Source organism: Arachis ipaensis, chromosome B1 (assembly GCF_059453495.1).
Source record: "Arachis ipaensis isolate K30076 ecotype BB chromosome B1, ASM5945349v1, whole genome shotgun sequence".
NCBI classification, from domain to species: Eukaryota; Viridiplantae; Streptophyta; class Magnoliopsida; order Fabales; family Fabaceae; genus Arachis; species Arachis ipaensis.
This window is the reverse complement of record NC_142436.1, coordinates 20,254,038-20,269,017: the sequence shown is the minus strand read 5'-3', so window position 1 is coordinate 20,269,017 and position 14,980 is coordinate 20,254,038. Positions and strand designations below refer to the sequence as shown.

At 36.9% G+C, this 14,980-nt stretch overlaps 1 pseudogene; it reads right to left on the bottom strand.

The window, feature by feature from the left end:
• Positions 1-7,086: 7,086 nt before the first annotated feature.
• LOC148575897 (uncharacterized) lies at positions 7,087-9,350 on the bottom strand (annotated as a pseudogene).
• Between the last annotated feature and the right edge of the window lie 5,630 nt (positions 9,351-14,980).

Sequence of the window (14,980 nt, the reverse complement as noted above, 5' to 3'; positions counted from 1 at the left end):
GGTAAAATAAAAAGGATCCAAGGCTTTGAGCATCAGTAGATAGGAGGGCCCACAGGAATAAAATCCTGGCCTAAGCGGCTAAACCAAGCTGTCCCTAACCATGTGCTTGTGGCGTGAATGTGTCAAGTAAAAAGCTTGAGACTGAGCGGTTAAAGTCGTGGTCCAAAGCAAAAAAGTGTGCTTAAGAGCTCTGGACACCTCTAATTGGGGACTCTAGCAAAGCTGAGTCACAATCTGAAAAGGTTCACCCAGTTATGTGTCTGTGGCATTTATGTATCCGGTGGTAATACTGGAAAACAAAATGCTTAGGGTCACGGCCAAGACTCATAAAGTAACTGTGTTCAAGAATCAACATACTGAACTAGGAGAATCAATAACACTAATCTGAATGAGTTCCTATAGAAGCCAATCATTCTGAACTTCAAGGGATAAAGTGAGATGCCAAAACTATTCAGAAGCAAAAAGCTAAGAGCCCTGCTCATCTAATTAAGACTGATCTTCATAGATGTTTTCAGAATTCACTGTATATTCTCTTCTTTTTATCCTATTTTGTTTTTAGTTGCTTGGGAACAAGCAACAATTTAAGTTTGGCGTTGTGATGAGCGGATAATTTATACATTTTTTGGCATTGTTTTTAGGTAGTTTTTAGTATGTTTTACTTAATTTTTATTATATTTTTATTAGTTTTTAAATAAAAATCACATTTCTGGACTTTACTATGAGTTTGTGTATTTTTCTGTGATTTCAGGTATTTTCTGGCTGAAATTGAGGGACCTGAGCAAAAATCTGATTTAGAGGCTGAAAAAGGACTGCCGATGCTGTTGGATTCTGACCTCCCTGCACTCGAAATGGATTTTTTGGAGCTACAAAAAGCCAATTGGCGCGCTCTCAATTGCGTTGGAAAGTAGACATTCTGGGCTTTCCAGAAATATATAATAGTCTATACTTTGCCCGAGTTTTAATAACGCAAAATGGCGTTTGAACGCCAACTTTCTACCCTATTCTGGCGTTAAATGCCAGAACTGACATAAAAGGTGGAGTTAAACGCCCAAACTGGCACCAAAGCTGGCGTTTAACTCCAAGAAGAGTCTCTACACGTGAAAGCTTCAATGCTCAGTTCAAGCACATACCAAGTGGGCTCCGGAAGTGGATTTCTGCACTATCTGCACTTAGGTACTTATTTTCTATAACCCTAGCTGCTAGTTTTGTATAAAAACTACTTTTAGTGATTTATTTTATATCTATCTTTGATCAGTTCTATGCTATCATAGATCATTGTACACGTTTGGAGGCTGGCCTCACGGCCATGCCTAGACCTTTCACTTATGTATTTTCAACGGTGGAGTTTCTACACCCCATAGACTAAGGTGTGGAGCTCAGCTGTTCCTCATGAATTAATGCAAAGTGCTATTATTTTTCTATTCAACTCAAGCTTATTCTTATTCTAAGATATTCATTTGCACACAAGAATATGATGAATGTGATGATCAAGTGACACTCATCACCATTCTCACTTATGAACGCGTGTCTGACAAACACTTCCGTTCTACATGAAAACAAGCTTGAATGCATATCTCTTAGCCTCCTGGTTCACGATCAGAGTCTTCGTAGTATAGGCTAGAATTATTGGTGGCCATTCCTGAGATCCGAAAAGTCTAAACCTTGTCTGTGGTATTCCGAGTAGGATCTGGAAAGGGATGACTGTGACGAGCATCAAACTCGTGAGTGTTGGGCGTAGTGACAGAAGCAAAAGGATTAATGGATCCTATTCCAACTTGAGTGAGAACCGACAGATGATTAGCCATGCGGTGATAGCGCATTTGGACCATTTTTACTGAGAGGATGGATGGTAGCCATTGACAACGGTGATCCCCCAACATACAGCTTGCCATGGAAAGGAGTACGAATGATTGAATGAAGACAGTAGGAAAACAGAGGTTCAGAAGGAACAAAGCATCTTCATACGCTTATCTGAAATCCCACTAATGAATTATATAAGTACTTCTATCTTATTTTATATTTTATTTATATTTTAAGTATCAAAACTTTATAACCATGTGAATCCGCCTGACTGAGATTTACAAGGATGACCATAGCTTGCTTCAAGCCGACAATCTCCATGGGATCAACCTTTACTCACATAAGGTTTATTACTTGGACGACCCAGTGCACTTACTGGTTAGTTGTGCGGAGTTGTGAAAAAGAGTTGAGATTACGATTGTGCACACCAAGTTTTTGGCGCCATTGAGATCACAATTTCGTGCACCAATGCTACATATCTAGATATCCATTAAGTAAGTGTTCTTGTAAACCATACGTATACAAAATATCACAAAATAAGTGGTCATATGATATGCCACATACCTAACCCAAAATAAAGGTCCAAGAAGTGCAACAATTAAAAGTGGTCCAACCTAATCCTAAAATATCAAAATAGTGGTCTTATCCACATAATAAACATTGGCCATATAGACACAATTCACTACAACATATACTATTTAATAGCAACCCCAACAACCCTAACTATAAATTTAATCCTACTTCGGTCATCACTTAGGTCTATATGTACACTAGGTGCCCCTGTTTGCTTCCTCACTCCTAACTTTAGCCGCCCACTCCTCCTCACACCAAACACCTTTGTCTTTGGTAAAGGTTGAGAAGATGCTCTAGGTGGTTGCTGGGAATCTGCAGTTGCCACAGCTAGGAGAGGCTGGGAGGGTGGTAAGGATTGTTGTGAAGATCCGAAAGGTGCTACAATAGGAGACTCATAATTCACTGCACCGGTGGCTGTGGTTGGAGCCTGAGAAGCTGAAGTTGCAAGTATGGAAGGGGTTGAGTAGAGGCAGCGATAGCAGGTGTGGTGAGTAGCGATTGTGAAGATGCAGCATCATCACAGCAACAACAATCAACAATCAAGAATCAAGAATAAACAAAATTTATCATCAGCAAATAACAAAACAATCCAGGAATAAATATTGTAAACAAAATCCCTGTACATAAATATCTATATTGTAAACTCTAAATAAACCATTAAATCAAAAAAATGCAGAAATCAATTCAACAAATACATAATCAACCAATGCCAAATTTTTAAACAAAATAAAATTAGCATAAACAAGAAGTTTTAAAACTGAAAAAAGAAGATTTTTTGTCACCTGTTTGCAGACAGTTCGAGTACAGGGAGATGGTGTAGAGGCACAACGCAGGGATGGAAGGCCAGGCGCTACGAGGCTCGGCACGGTGCGGCGCGGGGATGTCAGGCGAGGGGCTTCACCGCGAGGGATGGCGATGGCTTGGACGGAGAAACGGTGAAGACCTACGAACAGAACAAACCAGAGGAGACCAGCACAGAGGGAAGGATGCGACGGACAGTAGACCGCCAAGCATCTGTTGCAGATGACGCCAGACACAGACGCGGACGTCAGGACGCTGGAGACGCAGCAGACTATCCTTGCAATCTCCAGAGTGCAACTTAGGGTTTTTTTTCTTTGGGATGAAATGAAAGGGGTGCTTTTGGTATTTTGGAAAATTACATTTTTGTTCAGCTAGCCACTCAAACCAAATGACAAGAATATTCATTTTTTACCAAGAATATTCTGTTATCTTAAACGTTTTACTCACGGCAAGGACTTAATTGAACAAAATTTAACGTACAAGGACCCAATTGAAAAGAAAAAAAGTATAGAGACCTAATTGAAAACTCAGTGAAACTATAGGGACCTGCAAAGTAATTAAACTGTATTTTTATTCTAATTTTTTTTTATTATTTTTACAATTTTATTTTTCTCACACGCAATACCGGATAGACTTAAGCCGGTACAATTAGTTTTTAATGCTGGTACGTATTTTTCTGCAATTAATTATATTTTCACGCTCAAATTTATTTTCTAAGTTAAATTTTCACCGGTAATTTTTCAAATTATAAATTTTACTTTTTTTAATCCTTTTTGCTCACAATTAATTAATTATTTATTTGGATTTTACATTAAGTTTATAAATTAAAAAAATTCATTAAAAATATAAAAAAAATAAATTTTAATGCATTTATTTTGCTTTCAGTAAATAAAAATCTTTAAAATTTTTTACTAATGATAAATCTTTATCAATAAATATTCTTGAAAAAAAAATTTGCTAACTTGTGTCCTAAGGACATAGGTTAAGTATACCATAAAAAAAATATTTTACAAAATTATTGTAAAAATTAATTGTTTTACATTTTCAATGCATTGCATACATCAAAATCATTAAAAAATTTTATTATTATATTTTTAAAAGAGTTAATAGTCAAAATCATCCCTAAAAGATTACCTGATCTCTATTTTGGTCCCCGAAAGATAAAACAAACAAAAGAGTCCCCAAAAGATACCCGCTTTGGTGCAGTTCATCTTTCCGTCATCTCAATTGATGAGGTAGCTAACGTTTGCTAAGCTGGAACGTTAACTTACAATGTGGCACACTCCAACGGTTATAATGTTGATGCTGACCAGATAAATTTTTTATTTAGCTCAAATTAGTCCCAATGTTAGAATCCTAATCCCAATCTAAAGCATAAATAAGTGTGCTTCTCCTGGTAGATGACCTTGTATGTTTGTTCAGTCACTGTCATGGTGGGGTTAGGGAATGGAGGTCGCGGCGATGACTTGCCATCTCAATCTCTTGGTAGCCATGGTTCCAACTCTTCTATACGACAGAGGAGGAAGGTCAAGGACCAAACATGCTTTTGCGGTTTGAAGACAATGATTAAGAAATCTGGAATACCAGATAATTCAGATAGGTTGTTTCACAACTGTGCAAGATACTCGGTGAGTCAAGGTAAATTAATTTTGTTTTTCATTTTTCATTATCTATTTTTTTGGGTTGTTGACATTGATTTTTTGAAAATATTCAGAAAGGAAGCCACTGCAACTTCTTTAGGTGAGTTGATGATGATGGGTATGAAGGAGTGCCAAAAGTAGTGGCAGAAACTTATGTAGAGGTTGGCAATGACTATGATAAATGGAGATTGAATGTATCATGGAAAGTGGGTAACTTGGAGGGTGAAGTTAGAGCAATGAAAATGCTAATAATGTACATCTCAATTGCAATGATTGTGGCTACTGTCATTTGTGCATCACTTTCTATCATATGTATGTCCAAGTAAAGATACAGATGTTGTTGTGCTTTCGGGGTATTTTTAAAGATTTCAGTTTGAATTAGTTGATATGTAATGATGATGTTATTTATAAATGAAATTAGTTGTTCCAACTTGATTTTGTTTAATTCAACAAGCACTTGTCCATTGAGCATAATGGGTTTCTTAAAAATACAATATGGTGATGTTTGTAACCTAAATATAAATTCACAAAAATCTGTATAAATCATAACAGATATAATATTGTCATAAACCATAACAAATATCATAATCATAATAGTGTCTTAGTAGATATACCATAGTGGGTAATCAAGGTTCCACAACATAATAGACATAAACAAAACAAAGGTGCCATAACATAGTTCACATAAACAAAGGGATACAATATAATAGACCTAAACAAAATATTCCAATAACAAAATAAGATAATCAATCATATTGTTTACATAGCCCTGAACCAAAAAAAGAGACAATAACCACAGACAAAACACATTTCCAGATCAAGTAGCTTTATCTTTCTTTCTTGGATACTTGAACCTTGGAGTTGGCATAAATGTCATCAAACTTGCCATCTTCTTAGCAGTTGCAGAGCTTGTTCCTTTCAGTGTTTCAGCAGATACGGCCACAGGTGAAGTTGCATCCGGTTTTGTGGAGGCGTTCATTCTTGCATTTCTTTTAATGATATATAATTTGGGTGGCCTTCTTCTCATTGCATCATGTATAGGCCAGTAAACATAAGGTTATTTTTCAACTAAATCAAAGCAAGTAGTGTTAAAGAGAAAGTACTAAGTAAACAACTTGAAGGTTTTCAACAGGTTGTTGGGTATCTTGTATTGGTGGGGAGCCTTCTGGTTGGCTGATTATGATCTCAAGTTGTGGCTGGACTCGGGGATCGGAGTAGATACAGCATGGGATGGAACATCATTGTTGGTGTTTGTTTCACCTACAGTAGGAGTAGGTTCTTTAACAAGTGCAAGCTGCAGTTGCATTTCCCTAGCTTGTTTCTCAGCATCCACTTATTTCTTCTTTCCACAACCTCTTTTGTTGTGTTCAACCTCACTACAATACATGCACATGATTGGATTGTACTTCCTCTTTATCTTCATGCTTGATCCGCATGGTTGTTCACCTTTGTATCTTCTCCTCTTCTTAGTAAGCCTTCCAAATTTTGACTTAATTGGGGTGGGACAGGGGCTGGTGACGGTGTTTTCTCCTACAAATATTGTCCCTTCACCAGATTGACATTGAAACGGTATGTCCTCTTATACACCTCCATCGTCAACCATTCATGGTAGTACCCCTTAGCCCTTTTACCATTTTTATCCTGTATAGCTGAAATTGCATGCATACATGGCATCCATGTGGCCAGCACATACAAATTTAACTTAAATCAATTCTTACTAACTGAGAGTAATGGAAGGAAGGAAAGGCTTGGATGATTTACCTGTGAGTTTCTAGAACCTACAACTGCAAGTGTGCTTTTCCAAGTCCACCACCATGTTAGTGGGCCAGCCATGAACTTCATATAATTTCTCTTTATCATCACCACACCATTGAAAAGACCAGTGACTAAATAATTTTGTCATGGCTTCTAGTCTGCTTTGTTGTATTGGAGGTAGAATTCGTTGATAATTACTCAACTTTTGTTCGTTGTCTATCATACTCTTCATGATTATTCTTTTCACCTCTTTAGCTAAAGTCAGAATAGGCTTGGTCCTTTCATGCTTGATTTTTGCATTGATTGATTCGCAAGCATTGTTGCAAATGTTGTCGACCTTTGGATCTTTACTGAAGTACACTTTTGTCCAAGCTTCCTTCGGCCACTTGTCAAGGTACTGCCAAGCCTGCTCATTAATCAGCTTAACTCTTTCCATGTTCCTATCAAACTCATTGCATGTTCTTGATCTAGAACACTCCCAAACTAGGTCTTTCAACTCTGTGCTACCCCATTGTTTTTAGAAATTCTGCCATAGATTCCACACACATAATCTGTGGTGCGCATGAGACATCACTTCCTTCACTACTGGAATTAGACCCTGACCAAAATAGACAAACACAAAAAGATTGTTAATCATATTAATCCTTTAAAAATTCTCATTAAATTAATTCAGTCCTAACAGTATGTTTCATTAAATCATTTTAGTCCCAAAACAACATATTCGGGTATTAAAATTGTCCTCACCTTCTGCATGTCTGAATTGAAGCATGACTTCTTATCATTATAGTTGCCAAGGTATGACTGCAATAGGTAAAAAAAACCACCAGTTGTCTTTATTTTCGACATCTACAATTGCATAGGCAAACACGAAAATGTGATTGTTGGCATCTTGGGCACACGTAGTCAGTATTTTCCCACCATGCAAAGTCTTAAGAAAAGCCCCATCTAATCCAATCATAGGTCAACACCCAGCCTTAAATCCTTTTTTACACGCATCAAGACACACATAGAACCTCTCAAACTGAGGAGGACCCTCGGGCATCGGGATGACATAAACTTGAACTGTAGACCTGGGATTACCTGTGAGTAATTTATTAGCATAGTCCTAGACCAACCCATATTGAACAATCTCATCACCTTCTACCACTTTTCTAGCAGCTTTCAATGCCTTAATGATGCAGGTGCTATTCAGATTTACATTAGACTTTCGGACAAACTACTCATAAACCTCACGATGACTCATAGTAGAATGCTTCTTAAGCTTTGGTACAAGTTTATTCAGTGTCCGATGTTGGGTAGCTGCCCTATTTTTTTTCCTTTTAGGACAGGTATGGTTGTTAAATAGAGTTTTAATTTTCCAAGACCCGTCTTATTTACTACATGCACAGTACACTACCCAAGGACAACCCTCTGTCTTACATACAGCCCTAACCCGAATCTTATCATTCTTTGTAAACAAAATGTTTTTACCCCGACTGGATTGTATAGTCCCTAGTTGCTTGTATAAAATGATTCTTTGTCTTGAAAATCATACTAACCTCAAATTTGAGGTCTCCAAACTTTGCTTTATCATTGTACTAAAGATAGACAGTTGGTGATTCCTTGTCAGAGTCCAACTCCTGACCCGAGTCCTCTAAGTGTCATGAGTTGACATCCAAATCACCATCATGAACATTATCATATTCTAGGTTTGCCAAATCAGAAAGTGGTGTAATTAGTCACTTTACCTAATTCAATTACCATAACATGTCAATTGAATTACTTTAATACCTGAATTACAACTTTTCTCATCATCAGAAGCCTCAAAACTAGAATCATCAGTCTTTATTTCTTTATTTGCTAATCTGATTTAGCAGGCTTGTGCTTCTCTTTGACCTCACTTTTTTTGTTCAACTTTATAGAGTTCACACCATCATCATTGTCACTGCTGTATTTATCGTCTCCTAGTACCTTTAGATGCTTGTAAAGGTTGTCTTCATCACTCTCATAGGAGTCATGAGAGTCACTATCTTCTTTGACCTCTTATATTTTCACTTACCTTCCAGCTCTTGTGGTGGTAGTGATATTAATCTTTCCTTTGGTCTGAGTTGGAGTAGTGGTGGACTTAGTAGGCTGAGTATAGGGTTTATTAGGCTATGATGGAGTTTTAATGGGGTGAAGTAAATTTTGATGGGCTGATATGATGGTCTAGTGGGCTTAGATGATGGCCTAGTGGGCTTAGTGGGTAGCTTAGTGGGCTGACTTGGTAGCTTAGTAGGCTGGGTAGGCAACTTAGTAGCTTGAGTAGGCAATTTAGTGGGCCAAAAGGGTAATCTAGTAGTCTCAGATGATGCCTTAGAGAATTGAGAGCATGCCTTTTAGATGAGAAGGTAGCTTTGTGGGCTGAGAGTGTTGTATCTTGATTTAGGATGGCTTCTTTTTTACCACATCTTCTTCCTTCTTGTCAACAACAAATGGCTCTGAAACACCATGCCTGAAATACAGGTTGATCAAATTGAAGTTCCTCCTACAATCCTTAACCATTGCAATCAAATCATCATCTGTGGCCATCCTCTTTAACCCGAATTCAAGAGGAACTCCGGGAGCTTTCAACCAACATTCTCTAGCCTCAACATAACCCAGTTCCTTAAAGTAACCCTTCAAATATAACACATCAAGTGTGTCACCGTCAACTCCCATTAACACTTCTATGTTATCGGGCTCATAGTACAGTGATCCACCTTGATTCTTCTTAAACTTTCTATCATGGTGAAATACAAATGTCATAGGAGGACCTTCCATCTATAAAAATAAAAATCAAATAATATTAATCAACAACAAAATATACAACAAACTCAGAGTAGCAACTACATGTAAACCCAGAATAAACAGCATACTCATAATCATAACAAACCTCCAACTAAGACCAAACACCAAAATATTCCAAAACATAATAAATATGAAACTTGTCACAGAAACCTCATAGAGAACATGTTATTCCTAATATCATACCTTCGCTAGCAACATCAACATAAAAACATATTTGAAACTCCAAACCCTAGTCTAACTCAATGGTTCTTATAACTACATCAACATAAAATGACACACACTAACACTGTAAAATCAACAAAAATTGACAAAAAAAAAATACTTACCTATGGCAGTTACTGTTCCGTCCTCCAAGAGCATAAGTTCTCCGCGAGTGACGAACTGATTTCTGCCGGTAAAAAATTTTATGAAAATAATCACGTTGTAAGTATAGTTTCTAAATCAACAGAGAATCCTTTCGTACAAAAACTTTGGTTGTCACAAGTAACAAAACCCAATAAAATTTATAACCGAAGTATTTAAACATCGGGTCGTCTCTCAAGGAATTGTAGGGAAGTATGATTTATTATTGGTTATGAAATTGTATATTTTTGGGTTTTTGAAATAAGGAACAAGTAATTTAAATGGCAAGGAAGATTAATTAATAATTATAAAGATCTCTTGCAAGGTATAAGAACTGGAAATCCCATCCTAGTTATCCTTATCAGGTGTGATGAGAATTGTTATTGCTCCCACTTAGTTAATCCTTACTAAATAAAGGAAAGTCAAGTGGACCAATCAATTTGATCCTCAAGTCCTAGTCAACTCCTGTGGAAAGACTAGCTTTAGAGCGATCCAAATCAATAAGCAGTTCCCAATTTTCAATCAACTGCTGAGTTTGATAACTCAAGTGACACCAATTACTTAACCAAAGCAAAAAAGGAATAAATCTTAAATTAAATTAAAAGCATCATAAATAGAATAAAACAATCTTAAATCTGAAATACCTCAAATTATATTAAATAGAATATTCAAATCTAACATGGAAAGATTCATAAGCCAATTCGACAACATAAGTAATTAACAAGTAAAAGCATTAGAGTAACTAAAAGTAAGAGAGAAACATAGATTAAAGGAATATTAAACTTGGAATTGGAGAAATAACCATAAACTAAGAGAAATCCTAATCCTAAAACCTAAGAGAGAGGAGAGAGCCTCTCTCTCTCTCTCTCTAAAACTACATCTAAAACCTAAAATTGTGAATATGAAAGTTGTATATGTTGTATTAATGAATGGATGCATTCCCCCACTTTATAGCCTCTAATCTATGTTTTTTGGGCCAAAAACTGGGTTAAAAACAGCCCAAAAATCGCCCCCAGTGATTTCTAGTACGTACAGGTCGCTGTAAAGTCACGCGGAAGCGTCATCCACGCGTTAGCGTGAATTGCGTTTTTGCCAGGTCACGCGTCCGCGATATCCACGCGTGCACGTCTCCTGGATTTGGGGAAGCTATGACAAATTATATATCGTTGTGAATCCCCAGACGTTAGCTTTCCAACGCAACTAGAACCACGTCATTTGGACATCTGTAGCTCAAGTTATGACCATTTGAGTACGAAGAGGTCAGGCTAGACAGCTTAGCAATTTCTTCAACTTCTTGTATTCCTTCCACTTTTGCATGCTTCCTTTCCATCCTCTAAGTCATTCCTGCCCTATAATCTCTGAAAACACTTAACACACATATCATGGCATCGAATGGTAATAAGAGAGAATTATTAATTAGTAATTTTAAGACCAAAGAAGCATGTTTTCAATCATAGCACAAAATCAGGAAGGAAAAATGTAAACTCGTGCAATTACATGAATAAGTGAGTAAAGAATTGATATAAACCACTCAATTGAGCATAAGATAAATCATAAAATAGTGGTTTATCAACCTCTCCACACTTAAACATTAGCATGTCCTCATGCTAAGCTCAAGAGAAGCTATAAGAGAGTGAAGGGGAATGGTAAAATGTATGAAATGCAACTTATCTATATGAATGCAACTACATGCTAAGATGTTTCTACCTACTTGGTTAAAAGTAAATAAGCTCTTCAAGACAAACATAAACTGGATTTCACTAATTCAAATCATAAAAATGAAGTACAAATAGACTTGCAGAAGAAAATAGCTCATGAAAGCCGGGAACAAAGAATCGAGTATCGAACCCTCACCGGAAGTGTATACACTCTAATCACTCATGTGTTTAAGGTTCGATTCTCTTAATTCTCTAGTAACCTTGCTTTCTAAGACTTGCTCTTCTTCTACCAATCAACAAAAATTTAATGCATAAATACACATATCAAGAGGTCTTTTGAGGGTTGTAAGGGGGTTAGGGTCAAGGTAGGATTGTATTTGGTCAAGTGGACTAAAATCTGAATCCTTAATAAACTTAAACTGTCCACCTAACTTTAGACAATCCATGTAATCATAATACCACATCTAACTATCCATTAACCATATTTTCCACATATTCATGCATCCTAATTTTGAGTACAATACATATGCATTGCTTTCACCATTTACTTTGGGGCATTTTGTCCCCTTTTACTTATTTGCTCTTTTTTCTTTTCTTTTTCTCTTTTTTTTTCTTATATATATATATATATATATATATATATATATATATATATATATATATATATATATATATATATATGTATATATATATATATTCTTTTGTTTTTCTCAATGCATATGATTATTGAATGCATGAACATGTCCTAAACATTTCTTTCACATTTTCAGAAAATTCTAACATACTCAATTCTAAAACCAAATATTTCCAAACCCAATTTCCACACACTTAAATCATAAGCACTCTCACTAGTCTAAGCTAACTAAAGATTCAAATTAAGGACATTATTGTTTTCCACTTAGAGTTAATGATGTGCTAAAGTAAAGAATAAAAGGGGTAAAATAGGCTCAAATTAGTTTGCAAAGGATAATAAAAGGTTAAGGCCATATGGGTATGTAAGCTAAGTGAAACAAGGCCTCAATCATATAAGTGCATGCATACATCAAACAATGGAAATATAGAATTAAGCAAGACAAATATCACAATTTTAGAGAGAAAAACACAAAAAATATTGGTTGATAAAACGCAACCAATCAAATAGGCTCAAAATCTCACTGGTTTTATGTGTTCGAGCTCTAAAGCATGTTCCAGTATAATATTTCTTCAAACAAGTTTATCCAAAAATTTTAAATCAAATTAGTGAAATGTTATAAAAAGTTTCTTGAAAAAGAAAATATTACTTCAACCAAGTGGTAAAATATGCACAAAATCAAACAAATATGCAATCAAACATGCAAATGCAACAATAAACTACAAAGAAAGTTAAACAATGGTGTTGAGACAGGAAGGTACTAACCCACGAAGATCGGTATCGACCTCCCCGCACTTAAAGATTGCACCGTCCTCGGTGCATGCTGAGATGTGCAAGTAGGCGGGTTGTTCTAACTGATGCTCTTTCTTTAGTGGATTTTGCAGATGGAACTTATTTATAGCCTATGTAAAGGTTTTCTATTTTCCTTTCTCGGTGGCCATCCTGGAAGAAGAGGAAAAAGAAGAAAAGTAACGCAGGAATAAAGAGAAGAAAATAAATAAAGTATGGGTGGGTTAATGCCAAATAATAGGGGTCTCAATTACATGGTAGCTACAACATGCAAGTGAGAAAATAATAGAAGCACATGGCATACTAGTGGTGCAAAATTTGCAACAAAGGGGAGGAGCGTAGGTAATGAAAGACAGTGTAAGTTCATATCAATGCAAGAGGAGTACAAGTATCATAAAAGATTAGCATTGATTTAAATAATATTACCCAATCAGAATAAAACAAGTCATGAAGTACCAGGATAATGCAAGAGAAGATGCAACAGTTAAATAAGAAAATTTAACACCAATAGAAAAATAATAAATTTAGAAAAGAAAATAAAAATATGCACAAAATTAAAATGCAATGAATGAAAGTATGCAAATGCAATAGAAAAATAGAATGAAAGAGAATAATGATGAGAAGGTAAATAAACGAAGAAAAAGAAAGTAAGAAAGGAGGAAGAAAGAATAAGAAAAGATAGAAGAAAGAAGAAAGAATGATAATAGAAAGATAAGTAGGATTGGAGAAGAAAAGATAGGAATTCTGGCGCTGATCTGGGTAAACTGTGCGTCGCATGCGACGCGGACGCGTGGGGCACGCGTTCGCGTGGGTTGGGCTATTTTCAAGTGACGCGGACGCATCAGGGACGCGTTCGCGTGGAATGATTTGTGCCATTGGCGCGAGTGCAACCTCGCGTACGCACAACTCTCTGTTTCATACTCTCATTGCCAAAATTTAGGGTGACGCGTTCGTGTGGGTGACGCGGTCGCGTGAATGGCCATATATTCAAAACGACGCGGACGCGTGGGGCACGCGTTCGCGTGATTGGGCTTGTGCTTCCAGCACCATTCCAGCCCGACTCCAGCATAACTCTCTGCCATACACCCATGTACGTCGATTTTGCAGAGTCACGCGGTCGCGTGGGTGACGTGGACGCGTGGGAGGCTATTTTTCAAATGACGCGGACGCGTCAGTGACACGGTCGCGTGGGCATATTTGTGCCTAAGGCACGCCTCCAGCCATGCTCTTGCGTGACTTTCTGTTCAATTCTCTTTTCTTCCGATGCACCTATGACGCGGACGCGTCGCGTGCGTTTTTTTTTATCTACAGTATGCAAATACAAATGCAGACTATATGCAGATATATAAATGAACACTAAGATAAATAGAATAAAATAGAACTAAAAATAAAACAAAATAAAATAAAACTAAGACTGAAAAAGAACGATCATACCATGGTGGGTTGTCTCCCACCTAGCACTTTTAGTTAAAGTCCTTAAGTTGGACATTTGGTGAGCTCCTTGTCATGGTGGCTTGTGCTTGAACTCGTCTTGAAACTTCCACCAATGCTTGGACCTCCAATAAGCTCTATCAGTACCAAGTGACTTTCTCAAGTTTTGATGGAGTTCTTCACAAGCTTTGAGCTCCCAAATTTGATCCTCATGTATGCCTGGATCCCAAATCTTGTTTCTGCACCCGTCTTCAAGTGGAACATGATGATTCCATCCGGGTGGTAAGTGGTGCACGAAATTGTGATCATCAATGGCGCCAACAACTTGGTATGCACAATTGTAATCTCAACTCTTTTTCACAATTCCGCACAACTAACCAGCAAGTGTACTGGGTCATCCAAGTAATAAACCTTACGTGAGTAAGGGTCGATCCCACAGAGATTGTCGGCTTGAAGCAAGCTATGGTCATCTTGTAAATCTCATTCAGGCGGATTCAAATGGTTATGGAGAATTGATAATTAAAATATGAATAAAACATAAAATAAGATAGAGATACTTATGTAATTCATTGGTGAGAATTTCAGATAAGTGTATGAAGATGCTTTGTTCGTCCTGAACTTCTGCTTTCCTATTGTCTTCATCCAATCATTCATACTCCTTTCCATGGCAAGCTTTATGTTGGGCATCACCATTGTCAATGGCTATTTCCCGTCCTCTCAGTGAAAATGGTCCAAATGCGCTGTCACCGCAC